We start from the raw sequence: 17,560 nt of genomic DNA on the forward strand, positions 1-17,560 counted from the left end.
TACTGTATTCTTTCTTATTCCTTTTCACTTCATATTCTTTACTTTCATTTGTAACAACATTTCAACCTGTGTTCAATCTTTTTTTTGTTATATATATTATCTTGTATTTAAACATTCAATCACCTTCCTCAATTGTCCATTGGGAGTTGGAACTTGCAGATGTGACACTTTGCACCTTGGCAGAAACCCTGTTTTAAATTAGGAAAGTTAGATCCTAGTTGAATAGTGTAACCACAAACAACCTAATTGCCACTTTTTGTTTGGGACTCACCTTGTGTCACTGAGATCCAATGTTATGCCTATATATGTGGACTATCTAATGACGTCGAACTGGAGGAAAACATGCAATAATTATTTCGGAAATGAGTTTTTTTTATTCATCTTATTCATATCAAAGGGGCCATGTGATCCAGTAAGATATAAATTCTCTGATACTCTATCATTATTAACACAATACGATCAGCTTTCTGAGACAAGTGTGGCATTGGTTTATGGGTATTAATGACTTTAATTTTATTTATTCAGGTGATCCATTTTATGTACTCACTCCCAATTAGTAAATAGATTTTCAACAAGCCAGTGCATACACGTTGGCTGTGGTGAGGAATAATCCCTCGATGTTTTAGGCCAGTTCGAAAACTCAGCAGATCCTGTGATAATAACTAAATTGCACTGCAGATGTTGGGAATTGATGTTAGTTAAATTACCTGGCCACATTCAAATAATTACCATAAAATGTGCTTTAAAATATCTTGTTTATAACAGTTTGACAGATAAGGCAAATGTTGCTTAACTTCACATATGTTTTTACTTTTGAATTTTCTTGAGTGCATACTCTCTTATTGGCATTTACAGAAACTTACATCAAACTGTTAAAAAATCGGAGCAGGAGTAGGTTGTTTACCCCTTCAAGTTTGCTCTGCCTTTCAAAATAATCATGGCTAATCCCCTAGCCCATTTCCATATTTGCTTTCTCTCCATTTTCCTTAATATCTTAATACCTTTTTTTTAAATCACTCTCTTTCTTGGATGTATTCAGTGATCCAACCTCTGCAGCTTTCTGTGGTAGCCAATTCCTCAGGTTGATCACCCTCCGAAGAAAAGTCTCCTCATCTCAGTGCGAAATGGCCGATTGCAAATCCTGAGGCTATGACCTCTGGTTCTAAATTCCCCAATCAGGGGAAATGTCTTTCCTTCATCTAGCCTGCCCATTCCTGTTAGAGTTATGTATGTTTCTGTCTAAACTCTTGTTTATTTCGGCCTGTCAAACCAATCCCTCCTCATTGTCCTACCATCCCCAGTATTAACCTAGTGAGCCTTTGCTGACACTGCCTCTGTGGCAAGTATATCCTTTCATTGCTAAGGAGACCAAAACTGCATAATTCCAGGTGTGGTCTTATTCCACCTTCTGAACTCTCATCATCTTGCAATGAAGAACAATGTACCATTTGCCATCTTAATTCTTTACTGCACTGGCCTGTTAACTTTCATTGACTAGGATAGAGTGACACTCAGATTGATTTGTAAATCCACATTTCTCAGTGTATCACAATTTCTTTAATACTGTCTTTCTCTTTTTCACACCAATGTCTATCACCTCACATTATCCATGCTATAACTGCATTTGCCATGGGATGCCCTCAACTAGATCACCCTCCCCACAATTCTCAATCTCACCTAGTTTCATGTTATCAGCTAACTTGGAAACATTGCATTTCATTCCCTCATCCAAGTTATTTGTCTAAAGTTAGTTCTCTGTGGTACACCACTAATCACTGCCTGTCACCTGGAAATATACCCATTTATTCCCACTATTGGTTTCAAGTCTGTCAATCAATTCTTAATCCATGCAAGTATATTATTAATTCATGGGATGAGGATATCAATGGACAGGCCGGCATTTATTGCCCATCCCTAATTTCCCAGAGGGCAGTTAAGAGTCAACCATATTTCTGTAGGTCTGGAGTCGCATGTAGGCCAGACCAGGTAAAGTTTGCAGTTTCCTCCCCGAAAGGACGTTAGTGAAACAGATGGGTTTTTACAACAATTGACAATGGATTCATGGTCATCTTTCGACTCTTAATTCCAGATTTTATTGAATTTAAATCCACCATCCGCTGTGACGGGATTCTAATCTGGCTCCCCAGGGCATTACTGGAGTTTCTGGATTAACAGTCCAGCAATAATACCACTACACTGTCGCCTCCCCTATATTGCCCCAATTCTGTGTTTCTTAATTCTTCCCACTAGTCTTATTAAAGCCTTCTTGAAATCCAACTACACCAGACCCACTCATTCTCCCTTATCTATTTCTACTAGAAACATCCTCAGAAAATGCCAATAGATTAGTTAAGCATGATTTCCATTTCACAATTCCATGCTGACTTTATCTAATTCCCCTAATGCTTTGCAAGTGTTCTGTTATTAAGTCTTACATAATAGACTTAAGCTGTTGCCTCATTACTAATGTTTGATCTCTAATTTACTGTTTTTTCTTTCTCTCCCTTTTTTGACTAGTGCCATTACATTTGACTCCCTTCAATCCATTGAAACTGCCCCAGAGACTGTAGAATATTGGACAAAGACCAGAAATAAGTTCAATGTTTCCAGGGCTACTTCCTTTACTACTCTGGATGCAGTTTATTAGGCACTGGAGATCAGCAACCTTTAACCCCATGAAATTTTTTTTTATTAAAACTGATTTTCTTCCCTCTCACTAGATCCTTGGTTCCCAATCATTTCTGGGAAATTATTTGTGTCCTCTTTTGTGAAGTCAGAACCAAAATGGAGGTTTTTAGAATAAACCAGGTGTCAAGTTGGTTTTCTCTCGCTTTGTTCCCTGAATTTTAATCATGTTGCAGTAGAAATGATTAAGCATAGGTCATAGTTTTACATATTTACCATGTTCCTGTCAACTTGCTGCATGCATATGCCCCATTGGTAAGTGCAATTCACCTCAGAGGATGAAATTGTTATTCTAATGGCAAGATTCACAAGGTAATATTCTTTTGTTACACAATTTGTCTCTTCGAGAACACTTTAAATTGCAACTTTCATAGAATGCTGTACTTCTTTTCAGAGTTCTCTTCTTGCCCACATCTAATTGTCGTACAATGTCATTGGTAGCCGGGAAAACGTCATAGTAAAATTCATAGCTAAGTATTTGAGCTAAATCAAGATACAAGTTATAAAACTGTACATTTCTTGAGGTTGTGATAATAATGAATAGAATGGGTTATTATTAAAGCATAGATGGGGACCTTTCAGCCGATCAGTCTGCTTCGACTTTCTGATGGCACAATTCAGTCATTCGCATTCTTCTCCTCTGCCCATTTCTTTCCTGTAACCCTCTAAGTTTATTTTCTTCAGGTGCGTTTTCACTTCCCTTTTGCAATCATTAATTGTCTCCATCTCCTACACCGCAGTTTCCAGGTCATTAACACTGACTATGTAAAAAAAGCTCTTCCTCACATCGCCTGCATTTTTTGCCCAGAGCTTGAAATCTATGTCCCCTTGACCTTCTGCTATCGTCTAGTGGCAACAGGTTTCCCTCATCGACCTTGTCAAAAATCTGTCACCATCCAGTGCAGCTCTATTCAATCTCCCCGCAATCTCCTTTTTCTCTAAGGAGTTTGGTTTGTTTCACCTTGTAGCTAAAATCCATCATCCTTGCAACCATTTTAGTAAATGTCCTCTGCACTCTGTAAAGGATGCAGCCCTGTACCCTTCCTAAATGTGCTATTCTGTAGCCTCTCCACAGCTGCACAAAAGGTCACAAGATGACAATGAAGACAAATTAAATTTTCCCCGGTCTTCGGAATAGCAACATTGGGAGGTGAAAAGTTATTCCTTTCAATTGGACTGAGTCCAAAACCACACGCATGCCTGTCACTTGTTTAAATATGAGAGAGATCCCCCCAATAAGGGCGCCGTAAAATCTGGCAATGAACCATGCAAGAAGGTTTCAAGTTCAATCCTAAGTCTCTGTTGAGTTAGTTGATCTTCACTAGAACAGTGGTGGGGCTGCAATAATTGGTCTCCATGCCCCTGGGCTACAGAACGGAAAAAAAGTAAGCCTTTCAATTCCTGATGGCTACGTAGCAATCTATGCCAGAATGTGTACATATGTAGAAATCGGATGAGGCCAGAATCAATGTTTGCAGTCCCCTGTGATTGAACAGACTGCCAATGCTCACTGTTTCAGTTCGCATAAAAAGAAAGGCTCCTTGGATTACCAACAGTCAGGAATCTGTTCTCCCGGGTCAGTCACCTTTAACAGAATCTCTGACTAAGAAACTGAAACACAGAACATGTTCAAAATTATTTTTATGTATCTTTTCTTTTCCAGAGATTTATGTATGTGGTTTGGATTAGACTGTACTCCTACAAAATGGCATAATTCAGAGAATATTTCTGTTGTTTTACTTCAGTGCAGTATCATGATGTGCAGTAGCATATCTTAAAGGTTGCTTGCTGGCTGAAAATTATAAAATCATAGAATCCTCTCAACAAAAATGACAAAACTGATCTTCTGAGAAGGAGAGCTCCCTGTTTCTGCTGTACATTCCACTTGCCAAGTATCAGTGTGAAATGGAAAGTTCTCAGTGTTTAGGTTTAAGAAGGGACCCTTTATAATCATCATCCCATCTTTCCTCAAAGAGTCCAAAGGATCTGATATTGGCATCCCTTAATATGTCTGCTATTGCTGTACTGAACAGAAATACAGGTACGCTGTAAGACCATGCTTGAAATATTGTATCCAGTTAAACTGTGATTAGGATTAGTCACATTGACCTTTTTCTGGTTGACAGGGTTGAAGAGAACTAAGAAACATAATTATAAGGTGAAGTAAAGTTAACTCAAAGGAGATGATGCTCCGATAGAGTTTTACATATGTGTCATAACCTGCCTTTCTTCATGATCAAAGGTGACCTCCTCAATTTTTATCAGCTTTTTCTATTTTTATTCTAATTTCCAGCATTCCATCTTTAAGATGAGATGTTAAACCAAGATTACTATTTGCTTGAGTGGAAGTAATAGATCCTATGGCAGCATTTCAAAGCAGAGAAGGGAATTTATCCCTGGTGTAATTACTCATATTTATCCCCCGATCAGCATCACCAATACAATATTGTCTCTGCTTGTGGGAGTTCACGATATAGATATTGGCTGCTGTGTTGCTAACGCTGCAATAGTTATTACACTTCAAAAAGTATTTGCGTGGCTGCAAACTGTTTTGATACACCCAATGTTTTTGAAAAGTATGATATAAATACAAGTTACTTTTGCATAATTTGCAGTTTAATTTATTTTAGAAGAGAGTTATTTGCTGTCATGTTTAATTTTTATCCCAAGAATTGTGCTTCACTAGCTGGCTAGCCTTTATTGCCCATCCCTAGTTGCCCTTGACAACAATGATGGTGAACTACCTCTTGGACAGCTGTAGTCCATTTGGTGCAGATACTGATGTAGCCAGTGCTGTTAGGAAGGGAGTTCCAGGAGTTTGACCCAATGTAACTGAAGTTAGGTAATTATAATTCCAAGTCAAGGTGGTGTGTAGCTTAGAGGGAAGCTTGCACATAATGTGTTCTTATTCATCTGTTGCTCTTGTTCTTCAAGGTGGTAAAGATTGTGGACTTGGGAAGTAGGAAGAAAAGAGGCTTGGCAAATGCTGCAGAACAGAAGGGAGTTAATGTTGTGAGGTGCTATTCATGTGGCCATTCTAAGCTCGATGTGATTGAGCTGCTTGAGTGTTGTTGGAGTTGCACTTATCCAGGCAAGTGGACAGAATTCCATCAGACTCCTGATTTGTGCCTTGTAGATGATGGACAAATACTGAGAAGTCAGGCGATGAGTTACATGCCAAAGAATTCCAAGCCCCTGACCTGCTCCTGTTGCCACACTACTTATGTGGTTGATATAACTGAATCATGGCGTACTACAGGATGTAGATGGAGAGGGTTTCAGTGACAATGTTGAACATAAAGGCTGTCAAGGAAGTAACCTGTATATTTTTAATGATTTTCAGCCACATCCTATCACTGTATTACATTTTCTTGAAATAGCTGATGATAAGATGCAACCTGAAGTAGATTTTGCACATGGCTTTCAGTGGAGATGGTGGGTTGGAGACTACGTGACCCAGTCAAAGTATCTTTGAAGCAGAATGTCACAATTGCAAACCTGTCTAAACAGAGGAGCATCAGCAGACATTCCATATTCTTCTTTAATGAATTAATACATACTCCCTACTGTAATAGGATGTGGTGAAACAGTGACATTTTTCATCCAGTTTCCAATCATCCCAGGAGGGCAATCAGCCTCTGCTTAGGGCAAGGAACTCAAAAATGTATATCAGTGACAGCGAAACAGACGTAAATGGATCCTAAGGGGAGGTGAGTGAGAGATGAAAGTATTTGCAGGAGTGGAACTTTGGTAGTGAAACCATCAGTAACCACCAAGTGAATGTCCCCTTGCAACATCCCCAGGAGAGATTTGAGGACAACTCGCAAGATGATGGTGGGATCTTGGGCCATTAAAGGCCAAAGCATTCTTAGAAGGACCTGCATGATAAATCTAGCCACTGATCAACCCACTTAACCAGCCCTTCTATATCCTCTTGTAGTCTAAGGCTATCCTCCTCACCAGTTTTTGTACTGTTGTGAACTTACTGATCCACCCTCCTATATCCAAATCTAAATCATACATATAAACCACAAACAGCAAGGGACCAACACTGGCTGCTGTGCAACCCACAGGACACAGACTTCCAGTTGGAAAATACATCCCTCAACCATCAGCTTCTGCTTCCTGCCATTCAGCCTGTTGGGGATCCTATTTGTCAAATTTCCTTGGATCCCATGGACTCGTGCTTTTGCTGTCGGTCTCCCATGTGGGACCTTATCAAAAGCCTTGTTGAAGTCCAAACAGTCAAAATCATTGTCCAATCATTTAGGCCCCTGGTTATAATTATGGTTATACCCAATGACCAATCATACATTTATAGAAAAAAATGGAATGTATTTCAATATCTCTTACTAATGCAAGAGATGCTACTTCCTGAATGGAGTTGATGAAGATTAAAGATGGTGGAATTCTTGAGGAATCCTAGCCATTGAGTATTGTCATTGATTCTAAATGCCCACTCACTGAACAATCAAGTTCAGATAGGCCCTGGTTACATAGCATTACCCAGGGATTTCAACACAAAAAGAAAGGTCATTCAGTCCAACCAGTACATGCTGGTATTTATGTTTCTCTTGAGCCTCTTTCCATCTTTCCTCCACAGGAAGTTTGATACATTTTTGAGTTCCATGCCCTCAGCAGGGGTTGAGTGGCTTCCCATGTCTGACATCATGACCGTTTGTTTCCTTCTCCCTTATGAATTTGTCTAGTTTCTCTTTGAATGGATTCAAATTATTTGCTTCAACCACTCTCTGCAGAAGCAAGTTCGACAGCCCCATCACTATTTTCATGAAGATGTTTCCTCTGAATTCCCTACTGAATTTCTAGGGTTACTATCTTACATTGGTGGCCTCTTGCTCTTCCCCACAAGAGAGAACATTCTGTCTGCATCCACTCTATCAAAATTATTTATAGTTTTCAATAACTCTCTAGGTCACCCCTTGGCCTTGTGGTTTCAAGACAAAAGAGGCCCAGTTGTCCATCATTTCCATATTTTCTGATATCATCTTTGTAAATCTTCTCTGCAGCTAGTCCAGAGTGTATTTATTTCTTTTAATAATATGGTGATGAGATCTCCGCACAGAACTCCAAATGTGATCTGATCAGTGCTCAATACATTTCAGCATGATATTCCTGTTTTTCTATTCTGTTATTTTAGAAATAAAGCTGAGTGCTTGGGTGGGACTTTTTAAGGTCTTTCTAACTTGTAGAGCAACTTTTAACGGTTTTTTTTTGTTCCTTCACCCCATCTGGACTTAGATCTTTCAAATAATAAGTGACCTCCCTTTTTGAACTACCTAATTGTTGACTCTCATTTGCTGATTACTTGCCCATTCTACAAGTTGATGAATATTGTCTTATTTGTTAAGTCCTTCTCAGAATTGTTACCCACACCTCAACCCCATTTGCTGTAATCCACAACTTTAGAACTTATATATTTTTTGATTCCAAAATCTAAATGATGGAATGTGATCCAAAATGTGAACATCATTGCTCCCCAAACTGCTTCTTGTCCACTTTTTCTTTATTTTCCTCAGCTTTTATTAGTTTTGTGAAATGTACCTGTTGCAACAAAGTTGTGTTCTCAAACCAGATTTGTGCATGCTGAAAAATAGCCAGGCTTTCTATTCAAACCAGTTTTTATACAGCACACAATTCCTTTCCTGCTCTACTCGATTAATTTTATCACATTTTCCTCTTTTTTTTCATAAATATATTTACTGCCTTGTTCTTTAAATGTATAAATGCTGTTCACCTCAAGTACTCCCTTCAATAGGTGGGTTCCACATTTTATCCATTCTCTGGGTAAATAAGTTTGTCCTGAATTAACTACTGGGGATGTTTATGGCAATTTATCCTTATGGGCCCAATTTTTATCTCCCAGCAGGTGATTTATTTTTTCTGCCTCTATTCTAATGAACCACAGGGACACAAGAAATGAGAGCAGGACTAAACTATATATCCTGTAAATGTTCTGTCAATTTAATCCACCTTCCCATTAATTCCACATATTCCTTGATTCTCTGGAAGACCAAACATCCATCTCTTAACTACATTCAATGATGGAGCAGCTGCAAGGCCCTTGGGGAGAGAGCTCCAAAGATTTTATCACCTTGTTTCATGGGATGTGAGCATTATTGCTAAGGCTAGCATTTGTTTCCCATTCCCAATTGAGTTGACTAGCTTCCAAAGACCATTTCTAAAGGCAGTTAATGTTGTTGTAGGTCTGGAGACATATTTCAGCCAGACCAGGTAAGTACAGCAGGTCTCCTTCCATAAAGGACTTTAGTGAATAGATGGGCATTTACAACAGTCAATGGTTACCAGTACTGAGATGAGCTTTGGATTTTCACATTTCATTGATTGCATGTAAATGTCACCAGCTGCTATGGTGGCATTTTGAACCCATACCTCAGGATTATTAGCCTAGGCTCTGAATTAGTAGTCCACTGATTTTATGACTATATTAACATCACCTCAATCATCCCAACATCTCAATAACTTGCTTATTCTGAAGCTATGCTCCCTTCCATAATCTTAAAGACCTCTAATTTGGTAGTCCCTCATAGAGTCATAGAGATGTACAGCATGGAAACAGACCCTTGGGTCCAACCCGTCCATGCCAACCAGATATCCCAACCCAATCTAGTCCCACCTGCCAGCACCCGGCCCATATCCCTCCAATCCCTTCCTATTCATATACCCATCCAAATGCCTCTTAAATGTTGCAATTGTACCAACCTCCACCACTTCCTCTAGCAGTTTATTCCATACACGTACCACCCTCTATGTGAAAAGGTTGCCCCTTAGGTCTCTTTTATATCTTTCCCCTCTCACCCTAAACCTATGCCCTCTAGTTCTGGACTCCCCCACCCCAGGGAAAAGACTTTGCCTATTTACCCTATCCATGCCCCTCATAACTTTGTAAACCTCTATAAGGTCACCCCTCAGCCTCCGACGCTCCACGAATCTTGTTTGCACTGTCTCAAGTCTCTCCAGTCCCTTTCTCAACAAGGTGATTTACATATGTTCCATGTAAGTTTAAATAGCTTCTCTCTATTCAACTTTAGAAACGAACTACAGTGTTTGCTTTTTGTGGCTTTACCTGTGTTGCTACTTTTAATGATTTAGGAATTATCGTATGTTTTACATTTGAATAAAAAGTTATTTTGTTTTCTGCTGTAATAAAGTCCAGCCTTTCTAATGGGGCTTCGAACTGATTAATATACACCTAATGTAATAGAGACAATCTCCTAGTTTCTTTGGTCCTCTCCATGTGTATTTCAGGGTTATTTAAAAGTTAAACATGCAGGAAATTACAAATATCCCCCAGTCTTAACCAGACAATGAAACAGTTTCCTTTAGAAACTGCAAGTGATGATTCATGTGCTGTATCAATTTAATAGTAAAATGTTGTGGTGTTCATAGCTACTGAATACTTTCATCTTCTTAGCATTAATTTCATGTTTCTACATATGCAGTGAAAAACTAACCAGATCAAGATGTTTAAAAGTATCATCGGAAGGGTGTTAATTAATTTGTGGTCTTTCAGAATTCGTTAAAAAAATGCCAACTCTACTCCTCAAAATAGCAGAATCCTTCAAATGATTCACAGACTGTTTAACAATTAAGCCTTTCTGAGGCAGTATGATATTAACCCTGAGGCATTCCACACAAAACTGCCAAACTTTGTGATTTCTTGTATTATTCTGTCCACTAACTAGATTCGAAAAGAGAAAAACCTTCATTGAGTCTGGCTATTCTTTGATGATGTATGTTAGATTAATGGACTTATTGAATTCTACTTATTTTTTGTAATCCTTCATAAGACATGAGAATAGTTGACCAAGCAAATCTTGTGAGGTGGAGGTGGGTACTGCAGATGCTGCAGATTAGAGTCAAGATTAGAGTGATGCTGGAAAAGCACAGCAAGTCAGGCAACATCTGAGGAGCAGGAAAATCAATGTTTCGGGCAAAAGCCCTTCATCAGGAAAGATGGGCTTTTGCTTGAAATGTCAATTTTCCTGCTCCTCGGATGCTGCCTGACCTGCTGCACTTTTCTAGCAGCACTCTAATCTTGAAGCACTTTTCTAGCAGCCTTAATTAATCTGGAGAAGGCAGTGTTAAGCATTCATTAGGAACGGTTGCAGTCATTGGAGTGTCGGGACAACCATAGTGCTGTTAAGGAAGTGGCAGGATTTTGACCTACTGGCAGTGAAAAAACAGTGATATAGCTCCAAGTCAGGATGACATGTGGGTTCAAGGTGAACTTGTTTACAGGATACTGTCAACAAAGTGATTGGCAGCTTTTTGTGTTTAAGTTTGATCCATATGGTCTAATTTGTGGAGGCTTGAAAGATAACATGCCTATTTACTGCAGTAATTGATTCCTTGATCAATATTGTGACACTCTCTCCTCTTTCACACTCCTCCCTTTGTGGTAATGCTGCTCCTTTAACAAGATTATGTTGTCTTTGTTTTTTTCCCCAGAGTGGTCGTAAAGACACAGGTTCCAAGGTGTCTAGTTTGAAAGGGTTTTAGAGCCACTTTGATTCTCGCTAACAGATACTGCCTCAGGCAAAAGGCAGTCAAGTTAAAAACAAATAGTACAATGAAAGGGTAGTGGCCAGTTCTCCCAGCTCAGCTTAGTTCTGGTTTGGTTTGGTTTTAACAAGCAGTCAGATTTTGAGGCTCCTGGACAAAAAAAACCAGCAACATGGAAGAAGGTGTTCCATGCTGAATTTCTCTGCTATGTCTCTCTGTCTGTCTCTGTCTGTCTCTCTCTCTCTCTCTCTCTCTCTCCTCTAAGACCCTGTGTTTGATTTTACCTTTTTTGTCAGGGGGTGTTTATGGGGATCGTTGCAGGACTTTGGAACAGCATCATTAAGTTGGATCAGACTATTGGGTTTTCAATTAGGTTAAGTTATTCTGTACTCTGTTCTCTTTTGTTCGTATTTCATTCAGTACTCTGTAAATAAATTCTGTTTTGTTTAAAACAGTGGGGTGTTGACCAGCTGCATCCCTCCTGGAATATCCACTTATACCTGCTCAAAACAACTGGAAAAGTTAGGGTCTGGGCTACCTATTTGAAATGTTTTGAGGGGATCTGACCTGATCCATAACACCTGTCTCACCTAAAGACTCATAACTTAGAATATTGAGCTGTCAGTCATGTCCCTCCCTCTTATTTTAATCAGTACCCTCTACTCATCTACATTACCTGCAAAACTCCTTGAGTTAAAATTAATACTATCCAGTCTTGCTGTGCTTCTTCATGTTAACTTGACTGTACTCATGCTACCTTCTAAATTGACTTGATGGTTCTTCTATACATGCATTACCTCCTGCTGTACCTCCACTCCTTGTCCCAGCCAACTACTAGATTAGTTTAAACCCTTAACAATCACATGAGTAAACCTCCCCATAAGACTGTTGGACCCATTCCAGTTCAGGTGCAATCTATTGGACTTGCACAGGTCCCACCTTTCCCAGAAATGGACCCAGTGATCCAGGAGTCTAAAGCCCCCACCCCACCCCGCTGCAACTCTTCAGCCATGCATACATCTGTTGCAACTGCTCTGTCCAGGACTGTAGGAAACTATAGGGAGCCGTGAGTACAGCCCAGTCCATCACACCAGCCAACATTGATTCCATCTATTCTTCTCACTGCCTTGGAAAGACAGCCAGCATCATCACTGATCCCTCCCATCCCGGTTATCCCATATGTTCCAACCTCTTTCGGCAGAAGATATAAAAGCTTAAACATACATATGAACAGAGTCAAAAACAGCATCTTCCTCATTATTGTTAGACTTCAGAATGGACCTCTTACATTTTAAATTCAAATGTTGATCTTGCTTTTTGTGCACCTTCTCTGCAGCAATAACATTGTACTTTTCACTCTGTTCTATTACCCCAATAGTCTTTGCATGGTATGATCTGCCTGTACTACATGCAAAACAAACTTTTCACTGTATATAGGTACATGTGACAATAATAAATCAAATCCATCTATCTATTCCTATATGCACTAGCATTTGGCACCAGGGAAAATCCAGGAATTACAACCCATGATCCCACTTTTTAATCTGCCTCCTGCCTTTCTCAGTTATTGTTGCAGGATCTTATCCTCCTTTTGTTGATCGCAGTCTGAACCATGATCTCTGACTGTTCTCTCTTCCCCTTCAGAATGTCCTTCAGCTGTTCAGGTCCCAGTGAGGCAAGACACCATCCTGAAATCATGTCTGTCGCTACAGAAGGGCCTGGATGTGCCTCTGACTTTTGAATCTCCTGCAACTGTTATTCTCTCTCTCTCTCTCTTTCTGCTCATCCCCTTGTGCATCTGGGCTCTGTCTGCACACTCCAGAGGAACTGTCACTTTCACCATTTACTAACACAGAAAATCAGTTCCTGAGTGAGATGCGCTCTGGGGCTTTCCTGACTTCCTGTCTGCCACTTTTCTTCTGCGTGGTCACCCATTCCTTCTCTGACTGTGCTCCTTCAGCTGCAGAGTAATTATGTTTCACAATGTGCTCTTCGTGAAACTCCCAGCCGAACAGATGCACTGCTCTACCTCCAGATGATGTTCTAACTCTGATACCACAAGCTGATCAAACTGTGGAACTTCATAGAGATGTGGTCATTCAGACTATAAGGAGGGCCTAAGATTCCACATACTGCAAGCCATGGGGCTGAGCTCCTCAGCCATACTTACTCTAATTCTTAAACTTATCTCCCTTATGTTAACTTTACTCTCCTTCCCTCATCCTACTTTGGCTTACTTATATTACTTTATGATATCAGCCCCGACTTACACTTATGTCTGGTATTTCGTTTCTTCTTTCAAAAAACAATAACATACATTTTTTTTTTCAGCAATTTACAAACTGTCGCTAGCTGCAGTTTCTGTGTTGTGGGATAATGGTTGGGTAATTGTTTGTTGGAGATGAGTAAGATCTGAATCTTGTGTGTACAATGATATTTAGCACTTATTACTCCAAATCTAGATATTGTCCAGGTCTTGCTGCATATAAACATGGACTGCTTCAGTAACTTGGGAGTCGCAAATGGTGCTGAATATTGTGTCGTCATGCACCCTTCAATCCTATAATGAAGGGGATATGATCCACTCAGCATACCTGACTGAAAAATGGATACCAATGTATCAGCCTTGTACTTTACAAAGACATATTGGAGAGGGGGGTGCTGTGGAGGAACAGACAGACAAGCGGGATTGAAGCCATAACTAGATCACCTGTACAAAATAATGAAGCAGGCTCAAGGGACCAAATGACCTGTCCTTCTCTGGTATCCTTTGAAAGCTGTTCAGTAAATGGTTAATGTAATGACCAACTAAACAACCAAAACCAGCTACAATCAAACTTCCTGGGTTCTCCCACCAGCTCCCCAAGGTAAGAATCTGTATGGGTGCAATTCCAGGATAGTGAGCACTTTGTAATAGAGCTGGAGAGACACAAGCATTGTCAGTTCACATTTCTGATCATCAAGGGAACCTCGTACTGGTTGTGGCTAGTAGTTTAGTTCCTGCAGGTGCCCCTTCTTTTGGGTTTGGCTGGAATTAGTCTTACTGATACTTGCTACCTCCCGACCAAGAAGCAACAATAAGGTTGAAAAATTAAACATTTTAAAATTTGAACAATAACTGGAACAAGACACTGTCTAGCTGTTAAACTTCTGACAAATATGGTATTTGTACAGTCTGTCACATCACCAACAACGAGCATTTCCATAAGTACAAAATTGTTAACTGTGTTCATCATAATCTATTTTATAAATCAGATCTGTTCGAATCTCTCTCTATCCTTAAAGTAAATGTCAAAGTATCAGATAGAAATGGTGTTATTTACCAATTGATTCTTGCAGTATTTGTGCAACAGAATGATGGGTTTGGACCCAAATGTATTGGATTGGGCATTTAATAATCCATTGGAGCAGATTTCCTGCCTGCTAGAATAGGGTGGAATGCACACTCTCAGAATACATTGAAATGAATAGATTTCAATTTGCCGAGTTCTATTCGATGTATGTGGTTTGCCTGACTCGATTAGCTACAGAAAAGGATTGTTAGATTTTATATTGTTTTCCAGACCTAAAATAAAAAGTGGCAAGAGACTGCAGAAAAACTGATTTTTAGAATTGTGAAAAACATCAGGGAAAAGTGATGGGAAACTATATTCAAAAATAGAACGAGGGACATGTACTTCAGGTAACTATAAGGGAGCAACGTGAGTGTATATGTTTGTCAAAAGAGGTTTATAGAAACATTACAGTTATGGCAATTTAATCTCAAAAAGAGCAGAATTGTTTATAAACATGGCAAGTAATGAAATGATGCAATTAGGTTTCCAGGAAAAGACACGGTTACAGATAGCAAAGGAAAGTATTTGAAACGAAACAAAAATAGAGTTAGATGAATTTTAAAAGAAAACAAACATCTTCTAACCATATAAACATTAAAATAATGTTAGATATAAGTAGGGACATGGAAGGAATAACTTATATTAATTATTCGAGCAGTCTTCATTGATTTCACAAAGGACGGCTAGGTGCAAGTTCTATACAAATGATGCATTTAGGAAGGAAAGATGAGAGGAGGTAACAGAAATTAAATGGTTGAATTTAAGTGGATATAAGTGGAAAAAGAAGGTGATAGAATAAGTTGATATGCCTTATTGAATAAAGGCATGGAGTCCAAAAACAACACAGTTAGCTTGAGTCCTTACAACTTAGTGATTAGGCCACAGCTGGAATATTGTGATGCATTCTGGGCACTGCATTTTTTTTCAATCTCCTTTGGATCTTCTATTTTATCAGAATGGTATCAGGGATGAGAAATTTCAATTACATCGAGATTCTTAAGAAGCTGAACTGTTCTCCTTAGTGTAGAGAAGATGAAGGAAAGACTTAATAGAGTTGTTTGCAGTTGTGACGGATGGAATAGCTAAACAGAAATTGTTTCCTGTGACAGACAAGTCAGGAACCCAAGGATATGAATTTAAGATCACTGGGAATAAACCTGAGGGTGCAATGAAAAGAAATGATTTTACACAGTGAACGGGTGTGATCTAAAAAGCAATAATAGTTTGGAAGAAGAAAATGGATAAATACTTAAAAACAAGAATTCACGGGGTACGGAGTTAAAGGCAGATCGGGACTAGGAATAATTGGATAGCTCTTTCAAAGTGTCAGTATAGGTATTGAGTCATAGAGCCATACAGTATGAAAACAGACCCTTCAGTCTAACCAATCCATGCTGAACATAATTCCAAACTAAACTAATCCAACCTGCCTACTCCTGGCCCATATCCCTCCAAACCTGTCCTATTCAAGTTCTTATCCAAGTGTTATTTAAACATTTTAACTGTGACCTCATCCACCACTTCCTCAAGACATTCATTCCATGTGAACCACATGTGAACCACTCTCTGTGTAAAAAAAAGAATTTGCTTCTCATGTCTTTTTTTAATCTCTCTCCTCTCAGCTTAAAAATATATCCTCGAGTCGTGAAATCCCCCAATCCTAGGGAAAATACACTGATCATTAACTCTATCTATCCTCCTAATGATTTTATAAACCTCTATAAGGTCACCTCTCAACCTTCTACACTCCAGTGAAAGAAAGGTCCCAGCCTATCCAGCCTTTTGGAATGGCCTCCTGCTGTATGTTTTGAGGGATTTCCATTAACTAATACAGTGAAGCCATCAGGGGAATTTGGGCTAGTTATTTAAGCATTTAAGCAACTTAATAATAAATGTCTCACAGAAATTGAAAAAGTGCATATATACAAGACATCTAGGCCAGATGGGATATAGATTAGTGCTCTTAAAGAATTAAAGCAGGAAATAGATTGCTAGTTTAGCAGAGTTCCATAAATATTGACGCAGCATTTGTGTAATGGAGCATGGCAAGTAATCCAATATTTATAAAACGAGTAAGGCAAAACCTTTGCAATTACAGGCCGGTTAATGCACCATGTATGACATACTTCTGATTGATAAATGAGTTGCTGTAAATAATATCTGAGAAGCAGAGGTAGCATAGGAAGTAATGAGAAATACTGGATGATGCCCAAGAAGTGTCTGGAATTCTTCTGGGGAAGTAAATTAGTTAGAGAAGGAGGGCAATCTGGTAGAGGCCATTTACTTGGATTTTCAAAAAGATAGTATGAAAAGCCTAAGCACCAACAATATGATGCTAAATTTATTGTTTTGAGATCTGTTTTAACCAGGGAAGACTGAAGCTAGTAACTAATGGAGGTATCTGTTCCTGCAATTATATTTACCAGTAGCAATATTGGAACATAGGGAGGTCATTCATTTTCTGAAGCCTGTTCCTCCATTCAGTATTGACTAGGGGACCAGGGTATTGTAATTCCCCTACTATTCTTCGAAAAATTCCCATGGGATCTTTTATATCCACCTAAGAAGGTAGACAGAGTCTCCATTTAGTATCTCACCAGGAAAACCTCGAACGATGCAGCATTTTCTCAGTAATGTACAGAACTGTCAACCGCGATTTTCTTTTGTGCTTGGTGCTTGGAATGTGACTTGAACGCTCAAACTTCTGACATAGTCACACAAATGCTACCACTGAAGCAGGGCTTTTATTGATGTTTTGACATAGCAAAAATGCTGTATAGTGGAGCTCATTTTCCTTACTCACATGCAAGATTACACAGCAGTTGATAACAATTTTACAATTAAATATTTAGCAAATAGAAAAGTGGTAGAGACTTTCAGGAGGTTCAAATGGATCACTGCTGAAGTTGGAACCACAATCCTTGGAATGGTAAATAGGCTTTTGTAAAAAGGTCTTAATTTGTAGAAAAGGTAACACATGGAGGTCTTGTGTCTCA

At 39.1% G+C, this 17,560-nt stretch overlaps 1 protein-coding gene across 2 annotated transcripts in view; it reads left to right on the forward strand.

Moving 5' to 3' along the window:
* Positions 1 to 17,560, forward strand: part of LOC122563665 (ADAMTS-like protein 1) — a 561,186-nt gene that overhangs the window by 488,469 nt on the left and 55,157 nt on the right. The window lies entirely within an intron of this gene.

The sequence above is a fragment of the Chiloscyllium plagiosum genome, chromosome 2 (genome assembly GCF_004010195.1).
Source record: "Chiloscyllium plagiosum isolate BGI_BamShark_2017 chromosome 2, ASM401019v2, whole genome shotgun sequence".
NCBI classification, from domain to species: Eukaryota; Metazoa; Chordata; class Chondrichthyes; order Orectolobiformes; family Hemiscylliidae; genus Chiloscyllium; species Chiloscyllium plagiosum.